Raw genomic sequence first — 14,430 nt, 5'->3', positions numbered from 1 at the left:
CAGGGGAAGAGGCAGTGGTGTGATCTGCAGGTGGTGAACGGCCTTCGTCCCACCTTGTGGGGTGCTTGGCCATCATATGCCTGCGCATGCTGGTGGTGGTGAGGCTGGTAGTGGTGGCTCCCCGGCTGATCTTGGTGTGACACAGGTTGCACACCACTGTTCGTCGGTCGTCCCCGCTCTCACTGAAAAAACATCCACACCTTTGAAGACCTAGCCCTCTGCACGGAGGCTTGGCGTGAGGGTGTGCTTCGGGTAACAGTTGGGGGATTCTTCGCTCTGGCCCTGCCTCTCCTACTGGCCACCCCACGGCCTCTTCCAACCTGTCCTGCTGCTGCACTTGCCTCTCCCTCTGAAGCCCTGTCCTCAGTAGGCTAATCAAGCCAGGTGGGGTCAGTCACCTCATCGCCCAGCTGCTCTTCCTGTTTGTTTGCCGCAGGCTAGGAATTATTTGTGTGCACTTTCACGGTGAGAGCGGTATTGTTTGTACGGCACTCCAGCCAGTAAAAAAATATTACGAAAGGCTGCTGCAAACAGGCATAGCTGCCTAATACAAAAATAGAAGCACTACAACTCCCAGCAGGTGCCAAGTAAAATGCACACGGTCAGATGTAGCCCAGCAAAGGAGCTTTGGGGTTTTTGCACAGAGGATACGGACTGTATAGTGTATACAACTTTCCCTTTAGAAGTGGCTGTGGCTCAGCACTCTGCGTCTAATTCACTGCAGACACAGAACGCATAAATAAGTTTCTTTGCAGCAGGCTAGGGATTATTTGCGTGCACTTTCACAGAGAGGAGGGATAGCAACTCCACAGCCTTAGCTGCTAAGTCTGCTCTCCGGTTTTCATAAGTCTCTTATGTCTGACCTCTAGTATGAGCCTACACTTTCATGATACTTTGGGCAGTTCCAGAGCTCTCAAACACTGCGCTACCAGTTTCGCATTTTGATGGGCTTCCCAGAGGATTAGGTAAAGTCTCTGGCTCACCTTAAGGGCAAGTAGTCATGACATATACCAAAGCAGTATTGACTGTCAGTGTAAATGTTGGCTACATGATGCTGACATGCTGGAAGGCAATGCTTCACTCTCCAGCACTATGGCATAACCCGTTTGTGGTTTTCCATCCCTATAGGAGCGGGATCCATCTGCATACTGTTCAGTATCTGCATTTAGGATTAGGATCTCACTGACATTGGCAAGTGGTTTAGTTTCTGTTTTCATTAGTTCAAAACAGTCATGTTCTGTTAAAGGGGTTGTCCCGCACCGAAACGGGTTTTTTTTTTTTCAACAGCCCCCCCGTTCGGCGCGAGACAAACCCGATGCACTGGTTAAAAAAGAAAAACGGACAGTGCTTACCTGAATCCCCGCGCTCCGGTGACTTCTTACTTACCTGCTGAAGATGGCCGCCGGGATCTTCTCCCTCGGTGGACCGCAGGGCTTCTGTGCGGTCCATTGCCGATTCCAGCCTCCTGATTGGCTGGAATCGGCACGTGACGGGGCGGAGCTACACGGAGCCGCTCCCCGGCACGAGCGGCCCCATTCAGAAGAGAAGAAGACTGGACTGCGCAAGCGCGTCTAATCCGGCGATTAGACGCGGAAAATTAGACGGCACCATGGAGACGAGGACACTAGCAACGGAGCAGGTAAGTGAATAACTTCTGTATGGCTCATAATTAATGCACAATGTACATTACAAAGTGCATTAATATGGCCATACAGAAGTGTATAGACCCACTTGCTGCCGCGGGACAACCCCTTTAACCCCTCAACTTTCCCCTCCTGTACATCAGGAAGAAGCGTAGCAGAATTCAATGCTGTATATCTTTTGATTGTAGCATTTGGTGGAGTCCCGCATTCTCCACCATGTCTCATCTGCATTGAAATGCAATATCCCAAGAACCCTACTTTGGTTTTAGCAACTTGCAGTTTGTTCTTTGAAACAGTACGCCCTTCAATTCTGAGATACCAAGAGGGACAGGGTTTCCTTTAAACAAACATCCTTAGTTTTAGTACAAAGCATCAAATCATCAACCTATTGTAACAACTGGGTCTGTTCATCCTGCAGATGCCAGGATGATAGTAAATAGAATAAAGTTTGTGAAAAGTCTGACAGAGAGGTTACCCCTCTCTCTGCAACCTTAACTTAATCCTTTCATACAAAACTCTTCTCTGCTTGGTGAAAACCGTGATATATTCCCAACTTTATCCCCTGAAATCTCTGGAGCACCATCAGTGCAATACCAGGTGGAACAACCAAAGAAATCATCACTGAGATGGACTGTTTTGGGGCTTTTTTGTTTTTTTAAATTGAACTTGTCCTTTATGCTCCCAGCAACCACTAATGTCTGTTCTAGTGGAGCATACTTATATGTTTTCACTTCCTCCCATAAGCCGTTAATAAAACAGATACTGAAAAGCCGAGCATCTTTACTAGCAGTTCCACTGATATCATATTCCTGATCCACAAATACATTAGCACATCTGGGTGATGGTTTGTGGTCTCCTCTGTGCCTTGCACAGCTTCAGGCAAACCTGTATCGAGTGCACCAGTTAACTCTGGAAGGCGTGCATGGACAGCCGTCTGGAGTCAGCTGCTTTCAGACATTATGAACAGACAGTCAGTTCAGACATTCTGAACTTTCATCACTATTGGTGCTCCAGCAGCTATAGAACACAATTATGCTAAATCACTGCAAGTAGCATCATAATTCATTTGGTTCTATGCCTTTATAAGAATCCTATTGGGTTCTTATAAGACTCTGGCAACTTACTTGCCATGATCATCTGTTCACTTTGTGACCAGGGTTAATACCAGTTAGTAATTTATGTCTTTCTCTCTCCCACTCTGTCCCCCTGCATCATTGGATTTTGTATGATAGCAGAGTATGCTCCAGTCTCCAAGGAGCAGAGTGCATGACTCTTACAGGGTCTAACTTTCTGAACGTCCCACATTTATACACTTCTTTACACAACCTGCTGCACTACCATATGAGCAGCTTCTCCCCCTCCTATCTCCGTGCCTTTCCCTTGTAGGCTACAAGTCATTGTGGACCGGACTCTCTTGCCCTCCATACTAGTCTGTCACATATTATTTCATGTATAATGTTCTTGGTTTTATGCTATGTAATGTAAAATGCTTTTAGTCGCATCAAAATACCACACGCTAGATTGTAACCTGAACTACGCTAAGGTACACCAAACAGTGGTAAACAATTCAAACATCCACAACAAGGAAATACTGTCCCTAAATGAGCTAACCCACAGAAGGGACCTGCTTATACACAGGTAACCCACCCTAAGAAGTGCAAACCTGATCATGTACCTAGGCCACTAGCTGACCTTATGTGGGATAGGAGAAAACCACAAACAAGTTGAACAAAATAAACCTGTAAGGACCGGCGGTTCGTGGATCCCTCATACCCTCACCACCTGTCCTGTCACATGGGCTGCCACTGTGCGGCGCAGGGGATCCCCAACCTCGTCACCTCCCCTGGCCGCGAAGGTCCTCCTCGCCGCTGGGTTGCCAGGGACACGGTGAGTGCTGCCCCCTGTCGCGTCCTCGGTCTCATGGCAACCAGGCATGTGTCTCCTTCCCTGCCTCCTGCAGCACTCAGCTGCTGTCAGACTCCCTGCCCCCCATCAGCTGCTGGGGCGGGAGCTCTGACAACATTTAAACCTGCTTGTGTCTGCAGACCAGTGCCAGTGTTAGTTTGGGCTTCCTGCGACTCCTGACTTTTGACTCCCTGTTTTTGAACCTGACGTTGCCTTTGCCTGACCCTCTTGTACCGCGTACCCTCTCGTTGCCGACCCGGATAGTCTGACATTCCTTGCTGTTTGTTCCAGTGTCTGTGTACTTGTTAGTCCCAGCGTTCCCCTTCCTTAGTGAGTGTAGGGACCGTCACCTAGTTTTCGCCCTGGGGCTTAGCCCAGGGGGGCAAGTAGGTAGGGACAGGGGTATCTTCAGGGACCTTCAGTTTCCCAGACCCCGAGTCCTGACAAAACCACTATACTTAGCTTGAGAAGACTCAGGCAAGCAGGACATACAGCTGCAAGTTCTGACTTCACCCAAAGCCATAGGAAGACTGAAAAATTAAGCAGCACTTGAGCTAAGCACCAGGCCAAACTAAATAATCCTGACAAATTATCCACAGGTGAGGCCAAGCATGTCTCACCTAATACCACGCCCACTAGAGCCAGACAATAAAGAAATACATACAAAACCTGTACCAGATTATTTAGAAAGGACACGATCCCAGAACTGCAGCAACACTTTTCTTATATGCTGCACCCTGGAATTAATGTGTTATGGTTTGCTGCTGGGATCTGTTGTATTATATGGATTTTAAGCAGCATAGCTTCACGGGTGGTGTTGATTGATCTGGCTGGGTGTGGATTGCTCCAGCCAGCCAATACTCAAGATCTATTGTTCATATATGCCAGCTCCTCTGCTAGAGGCTGCTGGCCTTTTCAATGTTTGTTCAAGATGTTCAGTGTGCTTATGCAGGATATGTTTGTGCTATACAAATAAAGATTATTATTATTTATTATTGTTAACAGTGTCATGCTCCTGCATGTCTGTTTATGTGGCTGGACATGAGTCTATGCAGTATTCAGGATGTTCCGTCTGAACAGAGTCATGCTCCTATGAGTCTGTGCAGCTCTCAGTACATGTAGTGAGAACAGAGTCTTGCTGTGGGTCCTTTATCACCTAGAATAAGGTAGATCCCTAGGTTCCAGTGTGGGATCATCCCTATCAGGATGATTGCCCTGCATTGTAGGCAGGTTACCAGGGGTTAGTTGTCTCGTAAGTGTAGGGACCCACAAGACAACGGGGACCCTTGAAGTAGGCTTGCAGGCTTCAGTATCTTGGCCAAAAATACAAACTAATACCTTGTATTGTATTTATTCCATCTGTTTATACATTCAGGTATGTTTGGTGCATGTTTTGAGTGTTTATCAGCTGTTGGTTTGTGTCTGTCCAGAAGTATCAAGTCTGTTACGCAGTTCTGCTGTTCAGTTTGGTTTCACCAGTATGAGAGTGTGAGTGGCATAATGTTTATGTCTGTTTCCCGGTCACGTCAGTGAGTTTTGCGTCTAGTCTGCAGTTTTGCAGTTCAGTATGAGTTCATCTCCTGGCAAGTTTCATGTCCAGTTTGCAGTTTCACAGTTCCCGTGCTGGTAAGACTCTGCAGAGTGTTCATGTCCCAGTTTGACTTTACATAATGACACTTAAAGTGACAACTTACTATTGTTCATTTTTAATCTGGTACTTCTAACATCTGTTACATCATGCTACTTCTTGTAACATGTTCACCTTCACAGATATGGAAAGATGCTTGAAGTGTCCGGAGGATCAGTGGTCGAATGACAGAAGAGATGCCTGCATTCTGAGACCCATTGAATTCCTGTCTTATGGAGACACTCTGGGGATTTCTCTTCTTGCTATTGCTGGACTGTTTTGTATCTTCACAGCTGTGATATTAGGAATATTTATCACATACAAAGACACAGCGATTGTAAAAGCCAATAACCGGAACCTCAGCTTTATACTTCTGCTCTCTCTCATCTTATCCTTCCTCTGTCTTCTGTTCTTCATTGGACGTCCCACAAGGATTTCATGTCTCCTCCGACAAGTGGCTTTTGGAATCATTTTTACAATTGCTGTTTCTGCAGTTTTGGCCAAAACAGTCACCGTGGTCTTGGCCTTTAGCGCCACCAAACCAGACAGGACACTAAGGAGATGGCTCTGGAGACATGTTTCTTCATTTCTTCTGATTATCTGTTCTTCCATTGAGGTTGTGATCTGTGTCTTCTGGTTGTCTTTATCTCCACCATTCCCAGATTATAACACTGAGGTAGAGGTTGGGAAGATAATCCTACAATGTAATGAGGGATCTGTCATTGAGTCTATGAGTCTATGAGTCTCATTTCTACATGGTCCTCGGCTACATGGGATTCCTGGCTGTGTTGAGCTTTATTATAGCATTTCTAGCCAGGAAGCTTCCAGATGTCTTCAATGAGGCTCAGTACATCACCTTCAGCATGCTCGTCTTCTGTAGTGTCTGGATCTCCTTCATCCCAGCCTATCTCAGCACCAAGGGGAAATACATGGTGGCTGTAGAAGTTTTCACCATCTCAGCTTCCAGTGCTGGACTTCTGGGCTGTATCTTCATACCCAAATGTTACATTATCCTACTGCGACCAGAGCTGAATATGAAAGGAAATTTAGTTATGCAGAGGAAAACTGAGAACTTGAATTGATAAATCTGGAAAAATGCTATGGAGATAAATAGATCCTCCTATATGTAACTTATTAGAAATGTTTTGTACTTTTAGATTTATATTTAAAATCAGTGGAGAAACAAAAATAAAGAAACAAATCCATGTGTAGTTTGGTGTATGGTATATTATAGCCTTAGATTTCTTATGTGTAACAATGCCTGGATATTGATTACCTTAGGATAGGTCATCAACATCAGATTGCCCATCAATGTCAGATCACTCCAAGCACCTCCACCAAGGAACCATGGCACACAGGTCAAAACTGCAGCCTCTTCATGTGAATCAGGCATATGGACAATCTGTAGATGTAGTAACTGGTATAACAGTTTGGTTACATTCATTTAACCCCTTGAGTGGCGGGTTTCCTACCACCCTGTCGTGCCCACCAGGGCAGGTTTTTTAAAATGGTCTAATCATTGAATTTCAACTAATTTTGCAGTTGCGTCTCAAGAGCCATAACTTTTTCATTTTTCAATTGACATGGCCATATAAGGGCTTGTTTTTTGCGGGACAAGTTGTGTTTTTTTTAAACGGGGGAGGAAAAAAAGAAATGGGGAAAAAAGAAAAAAAAGGGGCCATGTCATTAAGGGGTTAAATAATGTATTAACTTCCTTCTCTGGGTCATTACGACGCATGGATACCACATGTGTGATTGTATTATTTTTTTTTTACAAGGTAAAGGTAGACAAGTGTTTTTATTATTTTTTTTATAATTTTTTAACTTTTCTTTTTTTTTTTTATTTTAATTTTTTGTCCCTTTAGGGGACTTCCACAGGGACCCATCAGGACCCCCTGATCACATTCCGGGGGTCCGATGGTGACAGCCCTTTACATGCTGCAGTGACAGCCCTTTAAATGCTGCAGTCACATAGACTGCAGCATGTAAAGGGTTAACACAGCAGAGATCGGAGGTTTTCTCTGATCTCTGCTGTAAGAGCAGGTACCTAGCTGTCCTCTGACAGCCAAGCAGCAAGCTCTCCCTGCCACAGAGACCATCGGCTTGCTTCTGACAAGCCGATGGTCTCTATGGCAACCTATAAACAAAACAGGAGATTGCCGGCACATCGGCAATATCTTCTGCTGGTTTTTCAAAGTCCTGCACTGCTCTATGTGGGTCTGTGCAGGCATAACACAGTGCCACAGCTTGTGGCATTGTGCTCTGCAGCTCCCATAGTGATACATAGCCCGGAAATCTTCCGGGCTATGTTGCTTTGAGCAGTGAAGCTCGTCCCGGAAAATTTCCGGGCGTATCCACTCAAGGGGTTAAATGAGACAGAGCTGCAAAATTAATACATCACCAATATTATAGGCCCAAAGCAGAGGCAGAAGACCTATGGCACATTCAAGCAACTGATTGGTAGGGATTCTGGGAGTGAGAAGCCAACCAATATGATATTGATGACTTAGCCTGAGAATAGCTTCTGCGGATAACAGCACAGGCTTCCAGGAAATGATTGAAGAGTAGATAGGTCACTTAATTTCTATTATTTATTCATGGAGAAGTGCTCAGCATGAACAATAGCATGGTATTGTTAGCATGGTATGGTATGAATAAATAATGGAAATTAAGTGATCTATCTACTCTTCAGTCATTTCCTGGAAGCCTGTGCTGTTATCCGCAGAAGCCATTTATCGTCCATTATCTTGGGATCTTTGTGTGTCCAGGATCCAGGTGGCGCACACGGCGAGTATAATAGGTTCCTCCACACTTATATAGTGCTGCTTATTTGGTGCTGCTGATTGACTATAATTAGCCTAAGAATAGGTCACACCTGGAAACACCGAAGTACGTGTTTTATGTGTTGCTTTTTCAAGGGTAATGGTAACACTGATTTCTCTCTGACTTCATTACATTCATGTCCACCTCCTTACTACCACTCCCACGTGTGTGTCCATATGTATCATGGCCCGGAATAATAACACTGCATTAGAGATGAGCGAGCACCAAAATGCTCGGGTGCTCGTTGCTCGAGTCAAACTTTCCGCGATGCTCGAGGATTCGTTTCGAGTAACGAACCCCATTGAAGTCAATGGGCGACTCGAGCATTTTTGTATATCACCCATGCTCCGCTAAGGTTTTCATTGGTGAAAATCTGGAAAACCCAAGAAAGTGATGAAAACGACACAGAAACGGATAGGGCAGGCGAGGGGCAACATGCTGGGCTGCATTTGAGGTTCCCAGGTCCCACTATTAAGCCCCCCCCCCCCAACAATTTTTACTTCAGACAAACCCTCATTAGTAAGGCACACCTTAGCTAAGCACCACACTTCCTCCAACTAAGCACAAGCACTGCCTGCGGGACACACCGCTGCCTCATCTCCTGGGTTACATGCTGCCCAACCCCCCAGCACGACCCAGCGTCCACAGCGCACACCAAAGTGTCCCTGCGCAGCGTTCAGCTGCCCTCATGCCACACGCTGGCTGCATAGCCACACCACCCTCATATCTATTTATAAGTGTGTCCAGGATCAGGAGGAACCGGAGGCACACACTGCAGAGGGTTGGCAGGGCCAGGTAGCAACCCTCTTTAAAAGGGGTGGGGCGATAGCCCACAATGCTGTACAGAAGCAATAAGAAATCCAATCCTGTGCCACCTCCGTCAGGAGCTGCACACGTGGGCATAGCAATGGGGAATCCATGTGCCACACAGTATTCATTCTGTCAAGGTGTCGCACAGCTCAATTGACACTGCAAGGCGAAAGCCGTCTGCGCTCTGCCCCCTACACAAGTCAGTCAGTGTCTTTGTGCCAGACAGGTCAAACACCGCAATGGGAACTAAGTTTGCACTAACAGCATAGGTGGGTCCTAGGAAACCCAAGACATGAACAAAAAATTGATCTGAGTGGCCAAACATTGCAGACTTGCACCGCACCCACGACATAGGCCTCGGGCCACAGCTTCAGCAATCCTAGGCAGGAAGCGGACTTTCACTGCACCCAGGACATAGGCCTCTGCACAAACCTTCAGCAATCGCGGGCCTACAGCGGACTCCAATGCTAGCGTAGCTGTGCACGTCTCATTAGTGCTGTATTGCTCCTGTAGTTTGTCCCAATGCAGTGCCCCGGATAGAAGAGCTAACGTCAGATTAAATGCATGCCCCAGTCAGACTGGGGATTTTTATAAATAGTCACAGGCAGGTACAACTCCGCAATGGGAATTCCGTGTGCACCCACAGCATGGGTAGCTCCCTGGAACCCACCGGCGGTACATGAATACATCCTATTGCAGTGTTCTGGACAGCAGAGCTAATGTCAGATTAAATACAGGTGGACTTCGGCCCACACTGCATGCCCCAGTCAGAATGGGGTTCTTTATAAGTAGACACAGGCAGGTAAAACTCCCCTATGTGAAGTCCCTGTGGACCCACAGCATGGGTGGGTCCCAGGAAGCCACCGGCGGTACATAAATAAATCCCATTGCATTGCCCTGGACAGCAGAGCTAACGTCAGATTAAATGCAGGTGGGCTTCGGCCCACACTGCATGCCCTAGTCCGATTGGGTCATTTTTTTTTGGGCCATGTACGTGGAACACCACGATGGGAACACTTAGTGCACCCATAGTATGCACCGACCCCTGTAATACTTCTGTAGCTAAGGTATACGCACACCCCACTAACAGTTATGTTGCAGAAGTCTAGGGAGACCCTATTAACACTTCTGTAGTTATAGTATAGACGGACCCCAGTAACATTTCAGTAGCTGCAGTATAGGCAGAGCACAGTATCAGTTATATTTCAGTAGTAACGTTATCGACAGACCCCTGTAACATTTGCGTAACAGCAGGATAGGCATAGCCCAGTATTAGTGGGATTTCAGTAGTAACAGTATAGACAGATAGACAACACCTATGTGGAAAAGCTAGTATTTTCTAAGACAAGAGAGGGGTATTTGATTGCAATGAAAAGGATACTCAAGGTACTGAAAGTCTGCACTCCTTCTCATCTCAAGCTGGAAAATGGAAAGGCTTCATTCCTATGGTTTCAGTTGTCCATTTCAAAGTGTTAGCAAATACCAATCCAAGTTTCCGGCTACTACCACGGATCTTTCTTAGGAATTACCAAAGCTAATCACAAGTAAAGGCCTCATCATCGGTCAGTCCAAAATCATTCAGGGAGTATGTGGTTCTCAGCTGGCCTGCTTCCATTTAGGGTCGGTACCTGCTTCCACTCAGTCCCTTGCCCTGCAGGGATGGTGTGTTCTATAGTCCCCTGTATTCCGACCTCAGCTGTACGCTAATCTTTGGATTTAGCAGTACCAACAAGTTTTAAGCCACCAATGCTCTACCAGTCGGCTGAAAGCTTCAGCTAGGGATAACGGAATACTACCGAGGTTGTATTTAGTTGGTTTTCAGGATGTGGCCAGGATTAAGTGGGCCGTGGCGGGGGGGGGGGGGGGGGGGCTTTCTTATTGTGTCGTTTAAGGTGAAATTCTTGGACTGCCGCCAGATGGACCACTGCGAAAGCATTTGCCAAGAATATTTTCATTGTTGGAGGAGGAGGAGGGGGATGTCTTTGAGGCAGTATGTGTCCTGTCCCCATGACCGTGGTTATATGCACCTTACCAGTAACCGCGTTGGTGGGAAGGTGGTCGCGACTGTGGACCTTTAAGTGTGGTTTTATTTCGTTGGTTTTCGGAATGTGGCCAGGATTAAGTTGGCCATAGTGGGGGGCTCTCTTATTGTATCGTTTAAAGTGAAATTCTTGGACTGCCGCCAGACGGACCATTGCGAAAGCATTTGCCCAGAATGTTTTCATTGTTGGAGAAGGAGGAGGGGGATGTCTTTGAGGCAGTACGTGTCCTGTCCCCGTGTCCGTGGTTATATGCGCCTTACCAGTAACCGCTTTGGTGGGAAAGTGGTCGCGACTGCGGGCCTATTAGCGCGGTTTTATTTAGTTGGTTTTCGGAATGTGGCTAGGATGAAATGTGGAGTGTGGATATAGTAGCGCGGTTTTATTTAGTTGGTTTTCGGAATGTGGCCAGGATTAAGTGGGCCGGGGTGGGGGGGCTCTCTTATTGTATCGTCTAAGGTGAAATTCTTGGACTGCCACCAGACGGACCACTGCGAAAGCATTTGCCAAGAATGTTTTCATTGTTGGAGGAGGAGGGGGGAGTCTTTGAGGCAGTACGTGTCCTGTCCACGTGTCCGTGGTTATATGCACCTTACCAGTAACCGCGTCACTGAAAAATTGACATGCCTGGGGACATAATAACGCGGCCTCGCCACCATCATGTCTTTGGCAAGCCTCCATTTCCACAACCCTGTAACATAGCAGTAGCAGCAGTATAGGCAGAGCCGAGAATTAGTAACATTTCAGTGGTAACAGTATGGACAGACCCCAGTAACATTTTATTGGCAGCAGTAGGGACAGACCCCACTAACATTTAATTTGCAGCAGTATAGACAGACCCCAGCAACATTTCAGTAGTATAAGTATAGACAGATCCCAGTAACAGTTCAGTAGTATAAGTCTAGACAGACCCCAGTAATATTTCAGTTCAAGCAGTGTAGACAACCCCAGTAACATTTCAGTAGTATCAGTTGCGACATGCCCAAGTAACATTTCAGTTCCAGCAGTGCAGACAGACCCCACTAATATTTCAGTTCCAGCAGTGCTGACAGACCCCTGTAACATCTCAGTAGTATCATTAGGGACAGGCCCCAGTAACATTTCAGTTGCAACAGTATAGACAGACCACAGTAACATTTCAGTTGCAACAGTATAGACAGACCACAGTAACATTTCATTTACAGCAGTATTACAGACCCCAGTAACATTTCAGTAGTATCATTAGGGAAAGGCACCAGTAACATTTCAGTTGCAACAGTATTGACAGACCCCAGTAACATTTAATTTACAGCAGTATTGACAGAGTGCAGTAACTTTTCAGTTGTAGTAACGGTATAGACAGACCCCATTAACATTTACGTTGAAGCAGTATGGGCAAAGCTGCAGATTCACATTTTACTGGCAGCAGTGTAGGGAGAGCATATTTTTCTTTAACATTTCAGTAGTAGCAGTATAGTTAGACCCCAGTAACATTAACGTAGAAGCAGTATGGACAAAGAAGCAGATTCACATTTCCCTGGCAGCAATGTAGGGAGAGCAAAGTATTTGTAACATTTCAGTAGTAGCAGTGTAGTCAGACCGCTGTAACAGTTACGTAGAAACAGTATGGGCAAAGCAGCAGATAAACATTTCCCAGGCAGGAGTGTAGGGAGAGCATTGTATTGGTAAGATTTCAGTAGTAGCAGTCTAGACAGGCCCCAGTAACATTAACGTAGAAGCAGTATGGGCAAAGCAGCAGATAAACATTTCCCTGGCAGCAGTGTAGGGAGAGCAAAGTATTTGTAACATTTCAGTAGTAGCAGTATAGTCAGACCCCAGTAACATTTACGTAGAAGCAGTATGGGCAGAGCCCACTACTAGTTACATTTCTGTTATAGCAGTATAGACATGCCCCAGTAACATTTCCGTTGAAGCATTATGGGCAGAGCCCAGTATTAGTAAGATTACAGTAGTAACAGTATACACCAACCAAGGTAACATTTCAGGAGTAGAAGTATTGGCAGACCGAAGTTACATTTCTGTTGCTGAAGTATAGTCAGACCCCTGTAGCATTACTGTGGCAGAAGTATAGGTAGGCAGAACAGAGTTACATTTCTGTAGCAAAAGTGTAGGCCAACCCCAGACACAGTGGTGTATGAGTGCAGGCGAAGCCCATAAAATTACTTGGATTACATTGTAGGCGAGGGCCCGAAAAATTGGTGTACCGACAGTACAAATGTACCCCACAAAAAATTGCCCATGCCCAACTTAGAGGGCAGGTGAAACCGATTAATCGCTTAGCGTAATGTGGCTTAATTTTTAACTAGGCCTGGAGGCAGCCCAGTCAAAATAAAAATTGGTTCAGGAGGAAGTTAAAATACTTTAATGAGAATTGAAACAGATAAATGTTATTTAGAAAAGTTATATGAGCCTTTTGGCCCACAGAAAAATTGCCCGTTCGCGGTAATTACGTGAGGTTTCAGGAGGACGAATATCATACACAGATTGACAAAGGTCTTTAGTTAGCGCTGCTGTCCGCTGGTGGAGAAGAGAAGTCTGGGGAAATCCAGGCTTTGTTCATCTTGATGAGTGTAAGCCTGTCGGCACAGTCAGTCGGCAAGCGTGTACGCTTGTCCGTGATGATTCCCCCAACTGCACTAAACACCCTCTCTGACAAGACGCTAGCCGCAGGGCACGCCAACACCTCCAGGGCATACAGCGCGAGTTCGGGCCACGTGTCCAGCTTTGACACCCGTAATTGTACGGAGCAGAGGCGTCACGGAGGACGGTGGTACAATTGGCTACGTACTCCCTCACCATCTTCTTACAGTGCTCCCTCTGACTCAGCCTTGACTGGGGAGGGGTGACACAGTCTTGCTGGGGAGCCATAAAGCTGGCAAAGGCCTTGGAGAGTGTTCCCCTGCCTGCGCTGAACATGCTGCCTGATCTCCGTGCCTCCCCTTCTACTTGGCCCTTGGAACTGCGCCTTCTGCCACTAGCGCTGTCAGATGGGAAGTTTACCATCAGTTTGTCCACCAGGGCCCTGTGGTATTGCATCACTCTCAAACCCCTTTCCTCTTCGGGAATGGGAGTGGAAAGGTTCTCTTTATACCGTGGGTCTAGCAGTGTGTACACCCAGTAATCCGTAGTGGCCAGAATGCGTCTAACGCGAGGGTCACGAGAAAGGCATGCTAACATAAAGTCAGCAATGTGGGTCAGGGTACCTGTACGCAACATATGGCTGTCCTCACTAGGAAGATCACTTTGAGTATCCTCCTCCTCAGGCCATACACGCTGAATGGATGAGAGGGAAGCAGCATGGGTACCCTCTGCAGTGGGCCCAGCTGTCTCTTCCTCCTCAGGCTCCTCCCCCTCCTCCTCCTCCTCCTGCTTAACGAGCTGAGATATAGACATGAGGGTGCTCTGACTATCCAGCGACATACTGTCTTCCCCCACCTCCGTTTCCGACCGCAAAGCGTCAACCTTTATGCTTTGTAGGGAACTTCTCAACAGGCATAGCAGGGGAATGGTGACGCTAATGATTGCAGCATCGCCAATCACCATCAGGGTAGACTCCTCAAAGTTTCCAAGGATCTGGCAGATA

The 14,430-nt window shown here is 46.6% G+C and overlaps 1 pseudogene; it reads left to right on the top strand.

Annotated features, from left to right (window-relative positions):
- The window catches only part of LOC136611073 (vomeronasal type-2 receptor 26-like), a 99,194-nt pseudogene extending 92,894 nt beyond the window's left edge, over positions 1 to 6,300 (top strand).
- The last annotated feature ends 8,130 nt before the right edge of the window (positions 6,301 to 14,430 follow it).

This window comes from Eleutherodactylus coqui, chromosome 1, assembly GCF_035609145.1.
Source record: "Eleutherodactylus coqui strain aEleCoq1 chromosome 1, aEleCoq1.hap1, whole genome shotgun sequence".
Classification (NCBI taxonomy): domain Eukaryota; kingdom Metazoa; phylum Chordata; class Amphibia; order Anura; family Eleutherodactylidae; genus Eleutherodactylus; species Eleutherodactylus coqui.
This window is presented reverse-complemented; position numbering and strand designations above follow the sequence as displayed.